The sequence below is a fragment of the Adiantum capillus-veneris genome, chromosome 3 (assembly GCF_014529385.1).
Source record: "Adiantum capillus-veneris isolate H3 chromosome 3, ASM1452938v2, whole genome shotgun sequence".
Taxonomy (NCBI): Eukaryota; Viridiplantae; Streptophyta; class Polypodiopsida; order Polypodiales; family Pteridaceae; genus Adiantum; species Adiantum capillus-veneris.
The window spans coordinates 157,246,913-157,270,315 of NC_140933.1; the positions used below are offsets into that span (position 1 = coordinate 157,246,913).

At 39.4% G+C, this 23,403-nt stretch overlaps 1 pseudogene; it reads left to right on the forward strand.

Moving 5' to 3' along the window:
* Positions 1-22,733: 22,733 nt before the first annotated feature.
* Positions 22,734-23,398, forward strand: LOC147462032 (uncharacterized; annotated as a pseudogene).
* Positions 23,399-23,403: the final 5 nt, after the last annotated feature.

Genomic DNA, 23,403 nt, shown 5'->3' on the forward strand with positions numbered 1-23,403 from the left:
GGGAGAAAAAATTAAATTCAAATAAACTAATTTTACTTGTCTGAATTCAAAAGCTATCTTTGATTGATTTCTTAATACTAGTAAAGGTTTGATCCCCTTAATTCACCAAATAAAGAGGCCCACCTAGGCCCCCCCATTATCTTCCTAATGGAAGTATGCTAATGAGAATGGGGCCCACCTAGGCCCCATTCCCTTCCTAATGGAAGTATGATGATGAGAAGCATAGCCAAGTCACTTTCACAAAAGGTGAAGAAAAATTTCCTAAGTGGGCGCTCATGGCAAAGATAGTACATCTTGAGGGAAAAAAAAAGGTGGTCCGAAAATGATGGCTCCATCTATGGGTAGGGACGTGGAGATGACACTCGAGAATGATCAAAACCCTCTCTCAATCCCTTCTTATAATCAAGGAGGGTGTCATTCATCCTTTGTTAGGGCTTGTAGCTCTTATCCCACCACAAGCTCTGCTAACATAAGCCGAAGTGAAGCAAGGACTGGAGGAGAACCTTCACCAAGTGATTCTACTTTGCATCAGGCATTTGATAAACAATGGCTGCTTGAACTCCATCTTAAGTGGATGCAAGCATTTTTTGCATGTGGAACTCCTTTTAATGTCATTCAAAATCCTATCTTCAAAGATTCTTTAATGAGCACAACAAAGAAGGATTTTGTGGTAATTGATTATATAAGATGTGTCCAAAATATTTAGATAAAGTGAAAGCTACATCAAAGAATATTTTAAAGCGCACAAATCTTGATTATGTGCCAGAGTATGGATGCACAATTTCTCTAGATGGTTGGACAAATTGTCAAAAGAAACCATTGATTCATGTTATGTTGATTTGTCCAAGAGGATCCATTTTTCTTGAAGCGATCGACACATCCTTGAAAGAGAAAACTAGTGGATATCTTGCTGGTATATATGAGTGTTCAATCAGAAGAGCAAGGAGACCTAAAATGTGACAGCCATTGTCACAGATAATGCATTTAACCAATGTACTTTAAGGTACATTGATACTTACTATTGGTGGTTCTAAGTACCTGACTTCTAGCTCAGGTACTTAAGGGGATTTTTGGGTAGTCTCAAAGTATCTAATGGTAGTTTTGAAGTTCCGTTCGACATGTAGCAATCTATAGATTAGGTATTACAAGTACATTGGCTAGTGTCTATCTACAAATTAGGTACTTTCAGTATCATTTTTGGTGGTCTCTCAACACCCTTTATAAGTACTTGTTTGTATATATGGTGCTTAAACTACCACTGAGGGTGGTTTTAGAGCCCCTTTTTAAGTATTTGTCTACACATGAGATACTCTACCAAGGTTGGTTCTTCCATAGGAATTTTGTAGGTCTGCAATGCTAAAACATAGCATTGGTGCAGTGACAAGAAACCTCCAAACTTGAAACATAGCCTGGTCTTATAAGCTAGAATCTACCTATTTGATTTCAACACATAACATCCACAACTAGAGGTTGACACACAACAACTAAACATAAACTAGAATTTACCTATTTGACGTCAGTACATAACATCCACAACCATAGCTATGAAACAAGAAGTTCCATGCTATGACTGTGGAGGTGATCATTGGGCACAAAGTTGTCCAAACAAGGTTCCACAAATCGAAGTATTTGTATTCTATGAACGTTGTGGTATAGACCATCTATGCCAGCACTGTGCTAAAAATCCAAACTACATAGGGAAAGCAACAACGAATGTTGGAGGTGTAATGCCTTCTTCAAGCGGATCCAAGGTAGAACCCGCCGCCGGGGGGGTTCACCATGGAAAACTTACCGCACCACATAAGTGTAGGGGAGGGGGGTTTATTTACAAGTTACAAAAGCGTATAAGTTAGGGGCAGACCCCCAATAATTTATCTCCCAAGCTTAAAAATAAGGAAGGGGGTATCATATTTATGGAGTGTGTGGGGGGGGGGGGGGGGGGGGGGGGGGGGGGGGGACTGACCCGAGTTGATTACTTGTAACGATTGGTCCCCGATGTAAAATAGAACTCGGATGAATTTTGGGGAAGTGTTTTTATTAGGCCACACATCAAATTTTGCATCAATCTGGTCATAGTAGATAAGGGCTGATTTGGAGCAGTTCAAGGGTTGATTTATACCAGCTTTGCATGGGTCAGAATTGGACGAGTAGTCACGAGTGCAAGATGATTGGGCACATAGTTTTAAAGTCAAACTAAGACACATTGAGGATACATCTAGTTATCAACAGAAGTGGTTCCTTAGTACGTTTCTAGTCACTATGCTACACATTCTTTGACTAGTTTTACTCAGTTAGATCATGTGAGACCTAAATTTTGTATGTAATATAGGGGTATGATAGTTTTCTTCATTGATTGTCGTATAAGTGTAGAAAGGGGGGTCATATTCCCTAAAATGAGTCTTATATAGGGGTTTTATCAAAGTTGTCTGCTCGCAGGTGGCGTTCCGTTTTGTATATAGAGTGAATCCCCCGGGAACCCTCCATTCCTTTAAACGTGATGACTCGAGCTCAAGCTCAAGAAGCTGCCAGAAACAAACCAGCTGAAAAAGCCACATTGCCTATTCAAACAGAATTTGAGAACATATCGATGAGAACTTTCGGAAGAACATCATGGAAAGGCAAACTAGACAAAATGAAGCGAAGAGGCTAAAGGAGAAAGGGGCTTTGGAAACTGAACTGAATCAAACAAGAGAGCAGCTTAGACAAGAGCAAGAAAGGAACAAAAATGCAAAGGGACCTAAAGGGTCAAATACTAACTCGAGAGGTTCAGTCTTGGTCGACAAAGTGTTTGAACCTTTGGATGTGATCATGAAAGCTTATGATGGTAGGTTAAAGAACAACCAAACCCAAGAGGATAGATGGCTGATGTATCCTCATCCAGGGTATGAAAAAGAGAGGTTGAAAATGTGCAAGGAGCTCATCCAAAAGGCCCAAGCTCTTATGGAACCACATGTTCCAGATGCTCCAAAAATGGAGTTGCTAATCCGCGATAAAGTCCAAGAATTGGAGATCCACGGTAATGTAAACAAAGACCAAGAAGAGCCGGGATTTGAGGCATCTTTAGATACAAGGGAAGTAGCCAATACCACAGATGGGGTGGGTTCACAAGCAGTGATGCCTATTCCAGAGGTAGAAGAACCGTGACCACAATCCTTGTGGGAATCAATCAAAAATCAAAAAGATGGTAGTGCTACTTTACAGTCAGTACCTATCCCTGAGATAAACATGGATCATGAATTCTTCCCAGGGGATATAAGATCTCTATACGGGGATTTTGGGTCTGTCGCATCTGAAGAGAGTAAACCACGCTCTCTAAAGACTTTGCCATCTTTCATAGGAGAACTTGAAACAAAATCGGAGGTTAAAGTGGTACCTTCTCAGTGGAAAGACACACCAAAAATGATGGATACCAAGAGCTTGCATAAATTGATGTCTTCTCCTATACAATGCATACTCTATCTCTCACAGCTACTAAAAATTAGACCGCATCTATGGGGCCAAATGGGCAAACACCTGGAAAACATGGGGTTAAAAATCCCTTTACATGACCAACTTGCAGACAAAAATAGGGATGACACCATGCCTAAGAAACCACAGACAAAGCCAGTACCAGTAAATAAGGTGGGTGACTACTGTGAAGGAGAAGAGGAAACACCACCTTACCACTTGAGTACAAAGGAGTAAAGACGGTTGCTATATTAGATAGTGGGGTAGGAATTACCATTGCAACCAAAGAAATATGGAAGAAATGGGAAAAGCGCACTGTTACGAAAACTCGAATGAAACTGCAATTAGATGAAACCAATTGGAATATTAGAAAAAATCATTGTATCCTCGTGTGGCATCGAGTATGAGCATACCTTTGCCATAATGAATTTTGACAAGAGCAGCAACTTTGATATCATATTGGCCATACCATTCATGTGTCAGCTCAAAATGGTACAAGACTAGGGCTATGACTATATCTACTTGAGACACAAAGAGGTCACAACAAAAATCAGTGTCAAAGATCATAGTTATAGAGATATAGAGCAAACCCCTGGGGAAGAATTAAACTCCACAACTAATTTCAAAAGCAAAGTGCATATTTGGATGAGCGGAGCTCCTAAGAATGGAAGTCTTCGAAAGCAAGATTGCATCCTAGAGCGTTTAGTAGAAGATGAGACATATGTACCAAAGCCATTTCTAGAGGAGTTATTTGAACCCTTTGGATGGGATCAAATACTGGCGACTCTTGATGTTTGTGTAAATGAGGTGACATACACCAAATTTTGCGATGAAGATGGGTACGATATAGCTCCCTTATATACAATAAAGGTTTTGAAGGAAGATAACAAAGTTTGTGAGTATGAAAGCAAAAAAGTTGATATAAATAGCTACATCATGGACCATGGTGCCAAAGTGCAAACAAAGGAAGCAGTGCAACCACGAGAATATGTCATCATTGACATACCTGAAGAATCGACAAAAGCTGTTTCAAAGAAGTCCACTACAAATAAGTGCAAATGAAAGTAGATGAAGGAGAAAAGTTTCCAGGTTCAACGGGAAATCTTCAAGAAATGCAAGATCAAAAGAAGAACAAGGATACAAGAGAAGATCAATTGTCTCCTATGACAATCAAATTTAGCATATGCGGAGAAACAGGACTCAAAATCACATGTTCAACTGTGATAGATCTAGAAGCGACAAAGAATATAATGTCTTATGGTACATGGATAATGATGGGAAATCCGCCAATCACCGAGCTAGAGGACATTGTGTACACAAGTTCAAAAATGCCAATTCCTAGCTTTGGAGTGGCAGAAGTTGTACTCAAGTTGAGTATCGCGGAGTATAAGGATACTTTCCACATAATCAACTCCCATCACATCAAAGAGAGTCTGGTCCTGACAGAAAGCTGGAGAAACATCTTCTTTCGACAACAATCAAAAGCTTCCACAACAACAATGATAAGACTCCATGAAGCTTCTCAAATGCATCCAGAGAAGAAATTGCCAACCATCGCGGAAAAAGGTAAAGCAAAGGTAACACTGAAGTATATCAACCTTGCAAGACGACTTTACCTTCAACGAGCCTACATCAAAATTTCAGTAAAGCCTCTACATCAAGAACCAAACCATTGACAATGCAATGGAAACCGAAACAAAAAGTCTATCAACCAAAGTTTCCATCACATCAAAGCATTAGGAAAAAGCCAAAGAGAATCAACCAAGTGCTAGTATCCAAAGAGCACATCCAAGTCAAAGACCCAGTTTGGATACATGAAGCACAAGTTTAACATCAACAACAGGTGACAAGGTGGGTAGCATCAAATGAGTCAATCACTGATCAGGGCCAAAAAGCCTAAAGTAATAGCCTGGACCTACCCACCTCAATCAACGAGTTCTACAAAGAACAAGATGTGCTATCAATGGAAGACAAACAACTCAACCAAAAGAAAGAACTACCACAAAAGGCAAAAGCAAATATCAAATAAGCAAACAGTGTGACAAGTTTGGGTACCAAAGTGAGACCTTAGTGAAGCTACCCAACACAAACAGGTGAATCATCGGATGATTCCAATTAAGCTACTTGAAGAACAAGGAATTTATGCAGGTAACACTTTCATATGGTTATCAAAAGTTGTAGCTCAATCTGGAACAACCAAGATCGATCAGGAAGCACAAGGCTCCACCCAAAGGCACACAATCAACAGGAAGAGCCAACAGAAACCAATTGCAACCAAGGCTACTGCAATCTACAAATGGATACCTCATTATTAACTACAAAATCAAGGCTCCTACAAAGGAAATAATCATCTATGGATACCGAAGCCTAGTGTCCATCAAATTATACAAAGGAAATAATCAGCTATGGATACCGAAGCCTAGTGTCCATCAAATTATAGAAGAAGATAAAATGCCAAAGACGGTCACACAAGGACCAAAAACAAGATGGGTTCTGAAATTGCCCGTGGAAACTCAATCACAAAGAACCCATATAAAGATTCAACCACTTCATAAAGCAAAGGCTCCATCAGTCTCTACAACAGCTGAAGACTTTGTTGCACAAAGTAGTGACAACATATGATAAGCAAGTCAAGAGGATCCAAAGTATGCCAACCTACTCGACAAAATGGTGGCATCCAAAGACCAACACAATGGAGGAGGCCTTAATTTCAAGAACCTGTGGAATTGGGTTTCTAACCTTGAATAGGTAAGTCCAAGTCGCCATAAACATACATGGCATAAAAGTCAGAGTCGGGCAGCTAAGCCACTAAATGAGCGAAGCGTTAGTCCCAAACCTTCATGTAATATTCTCTGTCGTCTAATCGTCTTAGTTATTCTAGGTACTGCTCAAGCTGGAAGAGTTGAGCGTATTTATGTTGTGTCTCTCATGTTGGTATAGATGAGCATAAGAGTCAAAGTCATTGTAGTATAGTGGTAAGTGAAGGAGGAAGTCCAAAAGACACTCACACACTCAGCACATGAGGAATGAGTGGAGAAGCTTCTACATCGAAAACCCTTCTAGAAACGTGGAAGCTATTGAGACGTCCTTTGATGTAACATGTGCTACATTTGTTCCTTGAAGCATCCATCATCTCCATCTCTTACACTACATGCTTTTGTTTGTAAACTTCTCATAAGCATATAGAGTGTCCCATAATTGGCACTTGCATTAGGCACTCTTCCTTTGTTTCTCCCAAGCACTCACCTTGCATGACAGATACTTCAAGTCCAAATGTTCAACTCCAATAAGAGCCTATACCAAAGGTACTTTTTTCCCATCGGGTCTTTTTACCTTTGGTCATCCAGGTTTTTAGACCCTAATCTAGAAACCCTCATCATCGACTTCTTGTATATATTCCTTCTACATCACCAATAAAGAAATGTCTACCCAAATCAATCGACAATGACTTGGAGAAAAAACAGCAGGTCTCCATATGCTTATCAAGAAAATCTTTTATCTCCAAGGTCGACAACAAAGCTCCATCAAAAAATGGCAAGTCAAAGAATGGCCTACAACAACAAGCAATGACAAATTCCGCAAGAGAGTCATCAACAACAATCAAAGGTAGCTCACACAATGCAACATTGGCTACCTATTGTGGAAAACTCAAATTGCAGTTTACCTTGAAAGAAAATCCATCATAAAGTCCATGCCACAAAGAGGATCAGTTCTACAAGATCAGACACATCAACATCCATCTTCACGGTGGCTAAGATTGGCAACAAAGAGGAGAATGCGCAACAAGAAGAAAAGTTGCCTCAACAATCAAGCTCAAATCACGAATCAACAACATGACAGCTATGAATCACTCAAGGAAGGGGGGAGTTTCATCAACGTCAAAGCTCTTCCAAAGATAAAGACCAACCTTGAAGACAAAGATTCAACAATCCATGGAAAGACGAAGATTGCCATACAAAGACAACGGACAAACAATGATAACTTCAGCAAAAAAACTCTCAACAACAAAACATAAGGAGCTCCATAGTGCTGAAGCTAGTGAAGTATTGCAAGTCAATGGCAAAGACAAACATATCAAAAGAACTCTTTACGACAAATATGAATCACTCAAGGAAGGGGGGAGCGTCATCAACGACAAAGCAGTTCCCAAGCTAAAGTACAACCTTGAAGACAAAGCTGAAGACAACCCTATGACAAGACTGCACAAGGTCGTGTCAAGCAACGACACGAATTAGGAAGGGGGGAATGTTTGAGGACAGATCAAACAGGCATCCACCTGGGCGGACACCACATTTGTAGTCGATTTGGCGAGCTAGTGTAGTAATACTCTGTGTAAATCCTAATTCCAGAGTAGTAGGTCAATTCCCTGAGTTGTAATTCTATCATGACAATTATAAAGGTCCATGTGATCCGGCCACTTGCCATTTAGAATGCCCTAGGTATAAAGGTCAATAACTTTAATGTGAAAGGGGGGCTTATCTTTAGAGGGAAGAAGGGAGCTCAAAAAACGTATGCTGAAGCTACGAGTTGCTCCACCTTGTAATCATCACAATTAATGAATGGGTAATCAATTTTCCAATCTAAAACTTGCATTGTGTTCCTCTCTCTTTGCTCTTTAAATTAAGTGTTAGCATTGTTAGTTTTGTTGTGGTTTGCGCCTACATGTTTGTGAGCTGTAATTGCAAATTTGAGTGCTTAAATCGCTATTTTTAGTCGTTTTGACCATAGGAGAGTGTTCTTAGACCATAGAGCGACATTTTTGGATAGTTCTGTTGCACTTTTCAGGACCTTTTTCATGATGGATCGTGATTTTGGTACCTTGTTGGATTGCAACCAGACTTGCTAGGATAGTGTCCCTAGGTGTCCTAGACCTCCTCCTAAAGTTTCGTTGCATTTCGAGTCCGTTCGAGTGCCGAAATGACGTGATGACCAACAGCTGTGAGAATTGACATAGGTAGATTTCCCTGATCATTGAGTGTTGTTTTGCTTGTTGAGCTAGTGTGTTTGCTTGTTAAGGTTCACTTCGTGAGATTGACGATCTCATAGAGTCTCCGTGCCCCATCCGAGTCACTTTCTCTGAGTCTTGACATTATGTTAGTGTCAAAAAGCTATGCTGCAAACGTCCATTGTGGCGACCAGCTAACAACCATCTATGAGTAAAGGTAGAATCAAAACTAGGCTAGATACTAGCATTGTGAAGACATACTCAATTCCACAAAGGCCTAGCTGAGAGGTTAAATATATCAAAAAGGAGTGCATCATATGATGGATCAAAGTCAGAAGGTGAAAGTAGCGAACCAACCATAACCAAGTTAGAGGTTAAATTTATCAAAAAGGAGTGCATCATATGATGGATTAGAGTCAGAAGGTCAAAGAAACGAACCAACCATAACCAAGTTAGAGCTAGTAATGCAAACATGATCATTTGGAAATATTGCTAGAGCATAGCTTCACTACAGGTTAGAGCAAGGCATCAATAAAAGCAAGTAACAAGTAAGAGTGAAAACAGTGAACATTTTGATCCAGTATATATGAGCCAAAAAAATTTGATCCAAAAAAATTGAAGTGAGTTTTAGAGCAAGAAAAGGCCAGTAAAATTGACTCAAGAAAGGAAAAAGTAAACCAGAGTATTACCACTTTCTCCTTTTTGGTTGTGTACAAATTTTTGTTTCCTCCTTTATGGTATTTTGATCAGGCGTCCCTCGTTGATTAGTTATAAGTAACCCTCTCAAACCCATAAACAAAACTTATAGTCAATTTTATAAAGATAAAAAACTTAGTAGAGAATAGCAATACTTTAACGCATACACATGCAAATCATGCACAGTATGTTGTACCCATGAAAAGAAAAAAAGCCCATACAACATACAATGTGGAGTTTGCACATCTTGCTCTATATTTAATATAATCCCGTCAAGGACGTACCCCTCTCGTGCCACTTTATGCATCTTAAAGCCGACGGACTTCTACTTATCCTCCAATGTTGAAGTAATAATACAAAGCATGTAACTACTCTGTTTAGTCCCCTCATGCTCATGTAAGAGTTTCAACAGAGATCACCGATTATGGTGGGGTTGGCTACCAAGAAAATTAAACAAGTCAAGGACTTTATCCCAAATCATATGGATATGTTGAAGATTGCTCACGTCAAAATGTTAGAGATAAGCGTAGGATAAACAGCATTAGAAAGATGATGGGGTCTAGAGAGCCTCTTAATTCTTCATGAGATTATGGAGGTGATTAACATTTTGAGAAAAAAGAGCATGCCATGTGTGCAAGAATGGTGGGTGTGTAATAGTGGTCAAAGGATGTACTTTTCTCCGCAAAAAGCAAGTGGATGATGTTATGATTTTTGCCTTTCGTAACTCCTACATATGATTTCCAATTTGAGAGGATGTTATAGATCTGTGATCTACACGCTGAGCTCTTTTCATAGCTATGCTACATGATATGGTTTTACCCCACTAGATTTTAAATTTCATTTTGCGAGAAAAATTCAAATTCAAATAAACTAGTTATTTTACCTGTTTGAATTCAAAAGCTATCTTTGATTGATTTCTTAATACTAGTAAAGGTTTGATCCCCTTAATTTACCAAATAAAGAGGCCCACCTAGGCCCCATTTCCTTCCATTAGCATACTTCCTAATGGAAGTATGCTAATGAGAATGGGGCCCACTTAGAAAATGGGGCCCACCTAGGCCCCATTCCCTTCCAAATGGAAGTATTATGATGAGAAGCATAGCCAAGTCACTTTCACAAAAGGTGAAGAGGTATTCTTACGTGCTTGAAAACATTTAAAAAGTCTAAAAATGGGTCATGCACTTTAGCTTTCTCCTAGATATTACGACCCATTCAAAATCCTCAAGCGAGATAGACAAATTGCCTACAAAGTTTATTTACCTATGCACTCTCGTATTCATCCAGTTTTCATGTAATTTGTTTATGTAAATGCTTGCATAGGGATGACAATGTAGTTGATCGACAGGCTTTGGTTTATTTCATTGAATCTCCCACCCAATTGTATGAACGTGAGTGCATTCTTAATTGTCATGATTTATGTACTCATCATGTACGTTGACAAAGTGGAAAGATAGACTTGAAGAAGATGCCACTTGGAAAATTTTCTTAAGAAGAACACTTTTTCTTTTGAGGATGAAAATGCTTCTCCAAGGGGGAGTAATATGAGTTGAAGGGTCTGAGCATGCTCCAGTGGAAACTGGCATGGGGGTGGCTCTATTTATATAATAGAGGGGGATGGCTAGTTGGAGCATGGGGTTTCTAGATACGTCACCTCATACATACCATAATTTTCCACCATGTACACTACATATATTGCCTAAGCGCTAGGCATATGCACTATTTTCTCCCCTTTTTTGCATAAAATCTCAATGCCCAAAAACTTATGAATCTCTCCCAATTTTTTTATACCAAACTCTTGCTCTAAGAGGCTCTTTACCAAGCTTCAAATCTCATGATTGCCATCAATAATCGAATCATCCATACAAATGCATACTTGGTGGATTTTCCTTCCAAAAATACATTTAGCACGTGCTTTGAGAAGATAATTATAAAATCTCTCTACACACATACTTCACCATGAATAAAATGACCCTTCTTCTTCATAAACCCGTAACTTCTTTTCAAATTTCCATTTTAAACCCCTCTTGTACTTTTTTGAAATTTAAAAATCCCTTCAGATAAACTCTCATGGTACACTTACATAATTTGAGGTGAACCCCCCGGGGATGCATATGATCAAAATACCAACCTTGTTCCCCCACACATATAAGGAGTGATCTGCATCAGACATGTAAAACCAATAGTGATCAAATAGGTTGCAATCCTCTCGTGCCAAGCTCTAGGTGCTTGCTTCATCACATAAAGTGTCTTTCTCAACTTACATATATACTCATGTCTCACATCCTCATATCGTTGTGGTTGCTCCATATCCTCATCTTATTGCCACTCACCATGCAAGAAATCACATTATGGTAGGGCTACCATTGATACTTGCTTCATTTTTCTAGCTTATGTAACTGAAGGAGGCATTTTGTGTTACAATTCTCATAACATTTCACTCAAAAAACTAATACGCTCGTTTTTTTTCGCTTAGTATATGAATTATCTCTGTAAAGACCAATATACATCACTTGTTTCCCTTCAAAAGATAGTTTACAATAATTATCCACAATGGCACTTCACAGGTCATCAAACTGTACGTTATACGGTGTACGTATAATACACTTTACATGGGTGTATTATATGATACCTACCTTTATTTGGTCGTATTATATGGTGTCACATCAGCAAAAACACTCTATCGTATAATTTCTTATTATTTTGATTGACATAATATTTTGATCAAAATATAGTCATTTATATACGTGAAAATGGATTGTTTTTCGCATTCTATTTGATCTCTCTTTCCCCTTATCTCATCTTTAGGTGAACTTTCCAACACCAAAAAACATATCAACTTTCTTTGTGTTGAACTATGTTCACACCTGGAACTAACTTAGGTTAGATTTATCTAATTATTGTTTGTCATGTATAGAGTAATACTCACATTGGAGGCAATTTAGGTAGATTAAATAATAATCTCTTGCTTTGTCTAGAGGTATTATCACACCTAGAAGATATTTAGATAAGTGGCGAATTATGATTGCTTGCCACTTGTAGAGTTACACTCACACTTGCACGTAATTTAGGTAGGATTTTTAAAGATATCTTGCTTTGTGTAGAGTTTAGTCACACTTGGAAGTTATTGAGATAGATTAAGTAATTTTTTATCATGATTCAGGTATAGAGTGAAAGCTCACACTTGAAAAAAACTTGTTTTCGGTATTTAAAAATTTAAAAGGTTAAAAATTTATGTGTTTTGGAAATGATAGCAAATAAAGTAATGTAAATGGTATGAGAGTTTGATTTTAGATGTGTATTTAGTAAGTAGTGTTGTTTGAGTTTGCAAATCTTAAGGAGATGGTGAAAGGATATGAGTGGAGCTACGTAGGTGTGTATTTAGTAAGTAGTGTTGTTTGAGTTTTCAAATCTTAAGAAGATGGTGAAAGGATATGAGTAGATCTACGTAGATGAATTGGTCAGTGGAAAGACTACATCAAAGTTGAGGTGTAAGACCTACGACCAGAACATGTGTTCAAAATTCCTGGAATCATGGCAGCTTGCAAAAACCCCCTAGAGGTATTGAAGAAAAATTTCCTAAGTGGGCCTCAAGGCAAAGATAGTACATCTTGAGGGAAAAAAAAGTGTGGTCCCAAAATGATGGCTCCATCTATGGCTAGGGACGTGGAGATGACACTCGAGAATGATCAAAACCCTCCCTCAACCCGTGCTTATAATCAAGGAGGGTGTCATTCATCCTTTGCTAGGGCTGGTAGCTATAATCCCACCACAAGATTTGCTAACATAAGCCGAAGTGAAGTAAGGATTGCAGGAGAACCTTCACCAAGTGATTCTACTTTGCAGCATGCATTTCATAAACAATGGCTACTTGAACTCCATCTTAGGTGGATGCAAGCATTTTTTGCATGTGGAATTTCCTTTTAATGTCATTCAAAATCCTATCTTCAAATATTTCTTAATGAGCACAACAAAGAAGGGTTTTGTGGTAATTGATTATATGAGATCCGTACAGAATATTTAGATAAAGTGAAAGCTACATGGAAGAATATTTTAAAGTGCACAAATCTTGATTATGTGTCATACTATGGATACACAAGTTCTCTAGATGGTTGGACAAATTGTCAAAAGAAACCATTGATTAATGTGATGTTGATTTGTCCAAGAGGATCCATTTTTCTTGAAGCGATCGACACATCCTTGAAAGAGAAAACTAGTAGATATCTTGCTAGTATATATGAATGTTCAATCTGAAGAGCAGGGGGACATAAAATGTGACAGCCATTGTCATAGATAATGCACCTAACCAATGTACTTTAAGGTACATTGATACTTACTATTGGTGGTTCTAAGTACCTGACTTCTAGCTCACGTACTTGAAGGGGATTTTTGGGTAGTCTCAAAGTATCTAATGGTAGTTTTGAAGTGCCGTTTTACATGTAGCAATCTATAGATTAGGTACTACAAGTACATTGGCTAGTATCTATCTACAAATTAGGTACTTTAAGTTATCATTTTTGGTGGTCTCTCGACACCCTTTATAAGTACTTTTTTGTATATATGGTGCTTAAACTACTACTGAGGGTGGTTTTAGAGTCCCTTTTTAAGTATTTGTCTACACATGAGATACTCTACCAAGGTTGGTTCTTTCATAGGACTTTTGTAGGTCTGCAATGCTAAAACATAGCATTGGTGCAATGACAAGAAACCTGCAAACTTGAAACATAGCCTGGTCTTATAAGCTAGAATCTACCTATTTGACTTCAACACATAACATCCACAACTAGAGTTTGACACACAACAACTAAACATAAACTAGAATTTACCTATTTGACTTCAATACATAACATCCACAACCATAGTTTGACACACAACAACAGAACATAAATTGATTCTAGAGAAACAATGCAAGTGACAATGGAATATATCATAAATTGAACCTCTATATTACTCACATCCTACTTGTAGGATAGTGAGTACTTTTTTTCCACACAAAAAAAAATCCATCATGGAAAGTAGACATATACATGGCTTTATATGGAGTGTTAGCTTACAAAAATTTAGTTGTAAAGACAGGTCTTCTTATACAAGGGTTTGTTACAAAGCTTAGCACCCAAAAATTACGTTCATTTCTCGAAAAGGTCTCTCCCATGACATTGCAAGGATACTACCACCTAAAAAGCATTGGTATCAGTCGGTACCCTATCAAGTATCCCTAATACGGGGTCTTCTTTCCACCTTCTTATAGTGCTTGTGTCACATACTTGTCCTTTGATGTAGACACCACAGTCTTGAAGGTATAATTGAAGGTTGTCACTTGGTGAGAAATTACCAGTTTTCCAATCCTCTATCGTAGGTACAATGATGTGCAAACCAAGAGGATTACAATGGAATTTATAATTGCTATTGTCAACCAATACTGTATATTATCAATGTGCCAACACTAGAAAATTATGTAGTCTTGAAACTTTTTGGTTTTCCACTTGCCATGCAAAATGTTCCTACATTGCAAAGTTGTTGTCCATCACATCTGCTAAAGTAGTCACAGATCCCCATAAAACCTCTATGGACCACTCTTTCACTCTTTCTAGCATAGCTAAACTCTAAATATATATTTCTTCCTACCTCACAGCCCAATCAAGGAACTTTTTTTCATCCTTGGGAACAAAGGGGTACCTAAAAACTACCACAATTTTGGCTCAATGTATATGCACAAGACAAAGGCAATCAAGAATCAAAGATTCTCGTCATTACAAGAGAGTGAAGACACTATACACCTATAATGTCACAATTTCTTGCATACACCAAGCTTTGGAGGGAAACACTACAAGGATTTTGGAGGGGAGTACTTTTTTGGGGGGTGTCTTTTAGAGGAGGTGCCAATTTTGGCACTTCCTTGCTCTTTGCTTCTACATCTCCACCTAAAACCAAAACCCAACTAGCTTACATGCTAGAAAGCATGACATGAGCTACAAATATGATCGCATCAATGATATGATTGTGCAAAATTCCTCTATATGCTGAGATGAAATTCATGAACAATTCATGAGTAAAGGAGGTCTCACCATCACTCTCCTCCTTAAACCTTGTTATCTTGTTGCTTTGAGCGTGCTATTTTTTATTATTATGCTTTTTATAATGTCTAGTTGCATCCTAAACATGCATGTCAATGATAATCACTCAATGCCTATAAGGTGCTAGGTCCTATAGACAAAACCACTTACCCGTGGGGGGGTCCACCTTAAAATATGTAAGTGTAGCAAGTGAGTTAACCAAGAGGGGTTTTTTATATACCAAAGAGTCACAAAATTATATGTACAAGAGGGGTTCAAAAATGGAAAATTAAAAGAAAATTAATGGTTTTTGAAGGAAGAGGGATCTTTTAATTCATGATGAAGTGTGTGTGTGTGTGTGTGTGTGTGTGTGTGTGTGTGTGTGTGTGTGTGTGTGTGTGTGTGTGTGTGTGTGTGTGTGTAGAGGGGTTTAAAAATTACCTCTTGAACGCACATGCTATAGGCATTTTTGAAAGGTGAACCCCTCAGGCACTTACCATCCTTGAGTTTCTTGCGCTTCTTTGAGTTCTTCATCATATCAATAAGGAAGATAGGGGAATTTAAATATCCCTCTCTATGCAACACCACATCCACACCCTCTTGTGCTACAAGCTCTATCATCTCAATGTCAATATCTTCCACTGGTTCACCTTCCCTTGTTTCTAGCTCATCTTTTGTCTTTACAAAGGGCTCCACCTCAATAGTTGGAGTGCTCTCACTTGGCATATGAGAGAATTTTCCGCTAGCAAGAGCTACAAGTTCATCAAAGTGTGTGTCCAATGTCCACAGTGTGGGCGTCTAGAGTAGCATAAACAAACACATTTGGCACCTTAACTAGTAGTGGTGCAACACATGGCATATTACCGAACCTACAACTACAACACAAAATTTGTAGCAATCAAAAAATTTTGAAAACGTTCTGAACAAACTTAAACAATCAATAGAGACCTAGAGAATAAGTAACCAGCCATTACGCAAGAGCATCACCTTTGTCGAGTCTAGAATACTTGCTTACAAGAGGGAGAATCACCTTTGTTAAGTCTAGAATACTCGCTTACAAGAAGGAATTACATCTCTAGCTTAACCCAACCAAAAAAACATGATATGCATCACTAGATGCTAGTGTGTACACACATACTACATTAGAAGCCATGGATGGGAGTCCGCATGCCACACATACTCCTGCAATAGTCATTGCGGTATGCTACAAGTGACTCCCCTCCTCATCTGCTATTGAAAGTAGCAACATTGAGTCACCTTTGTTGCTCTAGCAAGCTCTCACAAAATTTGACTTGAGTAGCATAGGGACAGCCTGATGCTTCCAAGTAAACCAATTCTTTTTGCACAACAAATGGAAAATAAGTTTATGTTACATCATGTGGTAAAGATGAAATCAACTATGATAATTACTTTTAGATATAGTACCAAGGTACTAAGGTACATTCAAACCACCCATTGCAAGTACATTCAAAAAATGCACCAAGGGTACACATCAAGTACCCATGACAGTACCAAGGGCAAGCATAGAGTACAAATCATAGGTACTTTTAAAGTGAGCCCCTAAGGTTTATAAAGCACATATAAAAGGTACTTTGCAAAAATAATACATATGTACTTTCAAAGAGCACTCACACATGAATGATACTTTGAACAATAGAGCAAAGGTACTTTCAAAGTACCAACCTATTAAGGGTACTTTGAGAAAACAAAGCATACTTACTTTCAAAGTACCCAATTCCTGTAATGGAATTGGCCTATGTGAATTGAGAGTAGCGAAAATTAATGAGAATACTTTTAAGAAATTACTTTGTGAGCATAGCGGGTGAACATAGTTGAAGATAAAAACATAAACATAGCAATTAGTTAACTTGGCATGAACAATGCTTTTGCCAGAGAGAGAATTTAGAGAACATGACAACAGTTGAGGACCGGATTATGTGGAGCCGGTCCCCCCTCCAATAGGCATTTGTATTATGATTTCTCCCATTGAGAGAGACTTGTTACAATACAGTCTTTGTGCTCCTTGTGACCTAGGTGATGCAATAAAGATGGAAAGCTTCATGCATCACAAGCATAACATAAACTTTGAAGAAAGATTTAACTATCCCAAGCCTCAGTCCCAAGACCTCAAACACCTTCGAAGGTGGAGAGAGCTAGTAGGGAATGAGGGTAGGGAAGAGGAAGAAGAAACATTTCATAGGAGAAAGAATCAGTTCCTCACTTATTATAACTCTTCTTGCTAGCATACATAATAGCAAGATGGAGAAGATGGCAAGCTTAAGCATTGAAACATGTCTCTTGGTTGGATTTGCACTCCATAGCCAAGAGTGTTGGTGTAGGCTCTTAACCTCTATTTGCTTGGAGAAGGAGAGGGAGCTCTTGCACTTTGCACAATGCATAATGAGAGTGTGTGTGAGTGTGTGTGGAAGTGTATACCCCCTAAGCAACCCCCTAGCTTGCTTTGGTCAACCCCCCCTTGTAGCTCATGCTTGAAGCTGATTGGACCCCTCCAGCCCTAGCTAGTATCTTTTTTCTAGCTTAGCATAATAATTTCGATGGCCGGTAGGATTTTTGCCCGTGGTTTGCCTTAATCAAGGCTTAAATAACTTAACCAAGACCCAGTCATTTTCTTTGAATGTTAAGGCCCTTCTGTGCTTGTCAGCACCAGCGTTTTGCCTTTGTTGAGATATGGATGTACCTCCTTAATCTTTTATAAAGATTCTTGTAGTTCACGGCTATACTCATCGGTGGCAAAGATCTTCTCATGTATTTTGAGTAGCAAGGGACTTTTAGGTCTTCCCTCAATGATCTCAAAAGGTGCTTTTGTAAGGTCTCTAACCCCAAGCTAAAAGAACACCATTGTACCATGAAACAATCATAATGGAGATAGTTACTATTTTTAGCAGTTTTCCAAAATCGGTCGATGCCATGATGTTTAGAATGTCATAAAGCTTCCAAAAGTAAAATAAAATATTTTTTGGAAATTTTTCAAAAATAGTAAGTTTTTGGTCACCCGACCCGTCAGTTTTGACCGTCTCGAAAAACTGCACCCCTACCCCAAATTTGAAAAAAGATGCATTTTCGAACACCGAGGGCTGCTAAATATGGCAGGTACTCGGACACGTACACCTTATTTAGAGCTTAGTATAGCAATTTACGACATTAAATTCCGATTCGTATCGCCCGTTTTAGCCTAAAGTCAAAATTTCCTAAGGCTATGCGGGGAGCATCGGGGCTCGAGGGCTGTGTGGGAACAAGTCCCAGGCCACTAGGAGTTTGCTTTAGCAGTTAGGGGGTGCCCTCACACCTCTAGGGACTTATGAGAGACTTGCCATGCTTGAGAGAGAGTGTGAGAATCAGTTAGACTAAGTTAACTGGACACTTGGTAAGCATGTAACTAAGTTGCCTTGCATGAGGTGAGTACTCCCTCAGATGTATTTAGCAGCCTGGTTCGATTTTCAGCTTGGGAGAGCCTATATAAGAGTATGCTCACACACACACAAGCACACATATATGCTCGCACACACACTAAGTACACACACACACTCCTACACACACACGTACCTTGGGGAGGTGTTGCCGGCAGACATAGTCTTTGGAACAAGAGCTAAGGAGAAAGTGCTGCTCGTTTCTCGTCTCGAGGAGTCCAATGCATCAGAATTTCGAGAGGAATTCAGCCTAATCTCGGTAATATCCAATTTAATTCATGCTTGTTGCAATTCTCTCCAATATTCTCTTAATCCTGCATCTATTGTGCACAACCCTAGCTAAATTACTCAATGGATACTCTCTAATTCTCCGTATCATTGATCTAGTGCATAAATCTTAATCTAATTAGTAATTGTGCAAGCAGTTAGTCTCTCTTAATCATAGATTAATGCATGATTAAGGAATCAACCGCTAGTCACCATTGTAATTAAGAACAAGTCGGCATTGAGGTAGAGATGGTCATCTGCTTTCTATTGCCACACAATGTTTAAACAACTAAATTAGAATCAATTAGCTCATAGATTAGGATGTAATTAGTGAAATTAATCCATCATTAATCACTAGGAAGGGAGAAACCCTCTCACCAATGCATACGGTAAAACTGCAAACCTTTACTTGCATTAGGAAGTGATTAAGCATGCCGAATTCATCTCTAGTAAATAGATTGAGAAGAAACCTGAAATTCTTAACTATCTAGGCCAAATAATTAACCTTAGGGCCAATTCCCATAGAAGAGGTAAGCTATCAGAAATCTCTATGTCTTGAAGTAATCAAACCTCTCGTATAAAGGGATTTGCTTATTGAAACTAATCTATCATTTTGGTCGTATGTTGCTCTCGAATATTAGCTCTTTTTTTTCCCAAGTTGTCAATTTAAGTAGTGAGTATAAAATGGCCCCGATAAAGAGAACTCATTTCGGTGGTTCCCATGACCGCGAGGCTAGGACAAGCAACACGAATGGGAAGGGAAAGGCTGCCATGGTCGACCAAGTACTGGCCAACTCACGGAGCAATGACGAGGAAATTGTGGAGGTAGGTCACATTTTTAATTCAAGTTTTGTTTAAGTTAACATTGTATCCGATAAGTTAGGAAAGAACATATCCCTAAACATGTAGAAGAAATCCAACGGAGATCACGGCATTGAATTGAAATGTATATTAATTCTTAAGTAGAAAAGAATGGTTGTTGGATATACTGCTTCAGCTAGGAAAGAATGTTTGCTAGGGAAAATTTAGCTCAGCTAGTTCATTTTCAATTCCAATGTTGATCTAGTCCGAACCCCCTCTTGATCACACGGGACAGCTCGTGAAGTTATTTGCAGGAGCTAGAGTTCCTGGTTAAAGGCTCTTGAATCCACGACTGCTCGTTAAGCGGTGGATATCCACGACTGCTGGTTAAGCGATGGAAGTCCACGACTCTTCGTTAAGCGGTGGACAACCTAGTTGTATGGGCAACTAGGCAAAAACGGGAGGAGTAAACTCTTGCTGGAGGGAGGGATGTTGTACCCCCAGAATATTGGAATTTTAAATGAATAAGTTTTTGAGTAAATTTTTACTAGAGTTACTGTCTTGGTGCTGCTTTGCAATACTGGTGTCGTGCGGCTCCGCACCTATGCTAAGAAATATGCCAACAAGATGCACATCAAGCCTATTGAAAGCCTACTTGATTAATGGTCAGTGATGGGGCTTCTTAACAGGCCAAGTTTAATGATTAATGTATGCCAGATGCGGCTAAAAAGGGCCAACAGATGCCTTAATGATACCAAAAATGATTATGCTTGAAGTGATCTCAGATAGGAGTTTATTATCTAGAACTGTAGTGCTTGAAGTGCTCTGCCGGCCTGTCTTTACATTGGAGCTACGGTGAAGAAGTTATGGAATATTGAAGTTTGAGTCGATTGCAAATCCGTACCGGATTGGGAAACTGCAACTAAGGTAACAGAAATGAAATGAATGTACGGGCTTTAGGTGCTCACTTTGTGGAGCGCGTCGGTATTTTCAGATCAGTGATCGGAGTTCCGATCGCCCAGATATTAGCCGTTAAAGATTCGCCGGGGGCCGGTTCCGTGCCAGTCCGGTCCGTTGGATCGGAATGCCATCTGAGAATTTTGACCTCCTCAGTAGGGTTCGTATGCGTTCTATGCAGTTTGAGAAGTCTAAAGGGATTTACGGCTTGGCAGGCAGAGTCTGGTGCCAGTTGTCGGCGCTGCTTAGCTGGGTAATTTTGGGATTATTCGGGATGCTCTTATCGGCAATAAGATGCACGAAGATACTGTTAGTCAAGGCTTGCTGGAGAAGAATGTCGTGCTTGGCATTGCTTTGGCCGGCATATGTATCAAATGTGGTGCCCAAAGCAATGGAATAAATCTGCCAAAGGGGATTCGGAGTTGATGTGCTTGGCGATGCTTTAATCGATATGTATGCCAAATTTAATGCCTACTGCATTGCCTTGGCCGGCATGTATGCCCAAATGTGGTGCCTTCAAGGGCATGGCCGCCCGCCCACATGAGCCATAAAGTGGTCATTAGCTCATCAAAGCCCGCCCAATGTAAGGGAATGGCCGCCCATTAGAGAAAATAAGGGCTTAAATGGGAAAAAGAAGAAATAAAAGGGAGAAAAAGAGAGAGGGCAACGACGGCGCCATCGTTGCCCCTCTTGAAAAGCATGAGAACTTGTTAATGGGAAAAAAGTGGAAAGAAGGTCATGCAAGCTTAGGAAAAAGAAGAGGAAGGGAAACAGGTGCGCCCATGGAGAGGAAGAGAAAGGAAGGAAGAAAAAGAAGAAGGAGAAGAGAAGAAGAAGAAGAAGAAGAAAGAAAGAAAAAGAGAAAGAAGAAGAAGAAAAAAAAAACATCAGGGAAGAGCTCGGACACAAGAAAAAAGGCAAAGAGGGTTATGAAGGGAAGAACCTCGGGGCAAGCAAACTCTCTCTCTCGCTCTCGTTCTCGGCAAGCAAGCTCCATCTATCTCACTCTAGTTCTCGGGAAGCAAGAAGCCCGAAGGAGATTTGTCAAAGCAAGAGGAAGCTTGAGAAGAAGTAAGAAGAGAACTTGGGTCGAAGAAGCTTGAGGGAAAGCTCGTCGAGGCTTGAGCAAGCCTAGGCGAGAAGAGGATTACAAGCAAAAGTCGAGGTTTGGTCGAATCGAGGTCGAAGCAAGTAAACTTGTCGAGGTCGAAGCAAGTAAGCTTGAGAAGGCGAGTTTCAATCTTGAGCCAAAGCAAGAGAAGGCATGCACGGTAAACAAAGCAAGGTAAGAAGCAAGAGGAAAGCACGAGGCAGATAAAGAAACTTAAGAAAAATTCCATCACCAAGATCAGTCCGAAGTTGATTAAGCATTTTGTTAAGTCCGGTGTTGTTAACCGGCCGGTTAATCTTGTAAACGAGAGCTTAAGCTCCTAGTTAGCAGATGATCCAAGTGACGATGCTGTTAACAACCCGCCTTGGCTAAGGATTAAGTTGTACTCAAGCGTTAATCAATTAATTGATAATTACGGTGATTTTCAGATTCAGTTGCATCTGTTGTTCTTGTTCTCTCTCTTTCACACCTCCCACAGCCAGAGGCCTAGTGCCTGCCCGGCTCACGTAGCGAACACATATCCCCCGACATCTTTGGTGAACCCGACGTGAAATGAGCCGAGGTGGGAGGTAAAGATGGATAATTTAGAGCAGCTGATGAAGATGATTGCAAAATTAAATGCGAACGGTTTTGATGATAAGTCAACAGTTCCAGATTTTTCAAAGATGCTTCAATTGGTTCAAGGATCTCTGCTTGAAATGGAGACCATAAAGAAGAAAAATCAAATCGATATAGCTTTGGATGTAGTATACGATGAGAGATCAATCTTTGATGGTGAATATGATCCAAAAGGTTACCTAAAGTGTTACGAGCAGCAAATAAAGCGTCAAAAAGTGTCAGACATTCAGATGATTGCAGAATTTGAACAGCTTGTGTGTGATCATATTAAGGATCAAATTCAAGTTCTTGCAAGAACTCATGCAGACAACTGGGATGCTTTTGCAAAAGCAATCATACAGGGGTTCTTATTGAGTGAAGACCTAGAGCTTCAGTAGATTGAAAGCACACAAGATGAGGAGCCATCTATTTTAATGCAAAAAGCATGTCATGCAAGTGGTCAGAGTTCTATCCGAGCTAAGCTAGAAGCTATTATTTATGCATGCCTTCTGGAAGAAAAATCATTGTTGCATGCAGATGATGATTTCATAGTGGATACAGTTTATGCTCGATTGGGATTGACTTCTTTATTTCAAATAAAATGTGACTTTGTGGATGTAGTCGTATCCTCTCAAAGTGACATACATGAGGAAACAAGTTTCTTAGAGCCAGTGCATGCATGAAAGCATAGCCGCTAACAATGATCAAGCAACATGTTTGTCAGAGTCAATATGTGATGTAGATGCCCATTTGGAGTGCTCTTTGGCTGTAGACCATGAAGAGAATGCTTACGCAACATTACATGCAAAAGCAATTGTTTTGGCTAATGTTATGCAAGAGGGTTGTATGTCTATGGCTACATTTCAGGACACTGGTGATGATGCAAATGTATTTGATGTTGATCCATATATATTTGATGTAAACCCAGTCAAAGATTATGATTATGGAGATTCATATTTAGAGGGGGTGCATGATGATGATCAATCTATGACTGCTACATGTGACAGGGTTTTCTATGATGATGCTATGGAAAAAGAAATTGATGCTATCTTTGTAATGCATGCTGAGACTTGTGCTATTGAAGTGGAAAGATATTTGAATGGG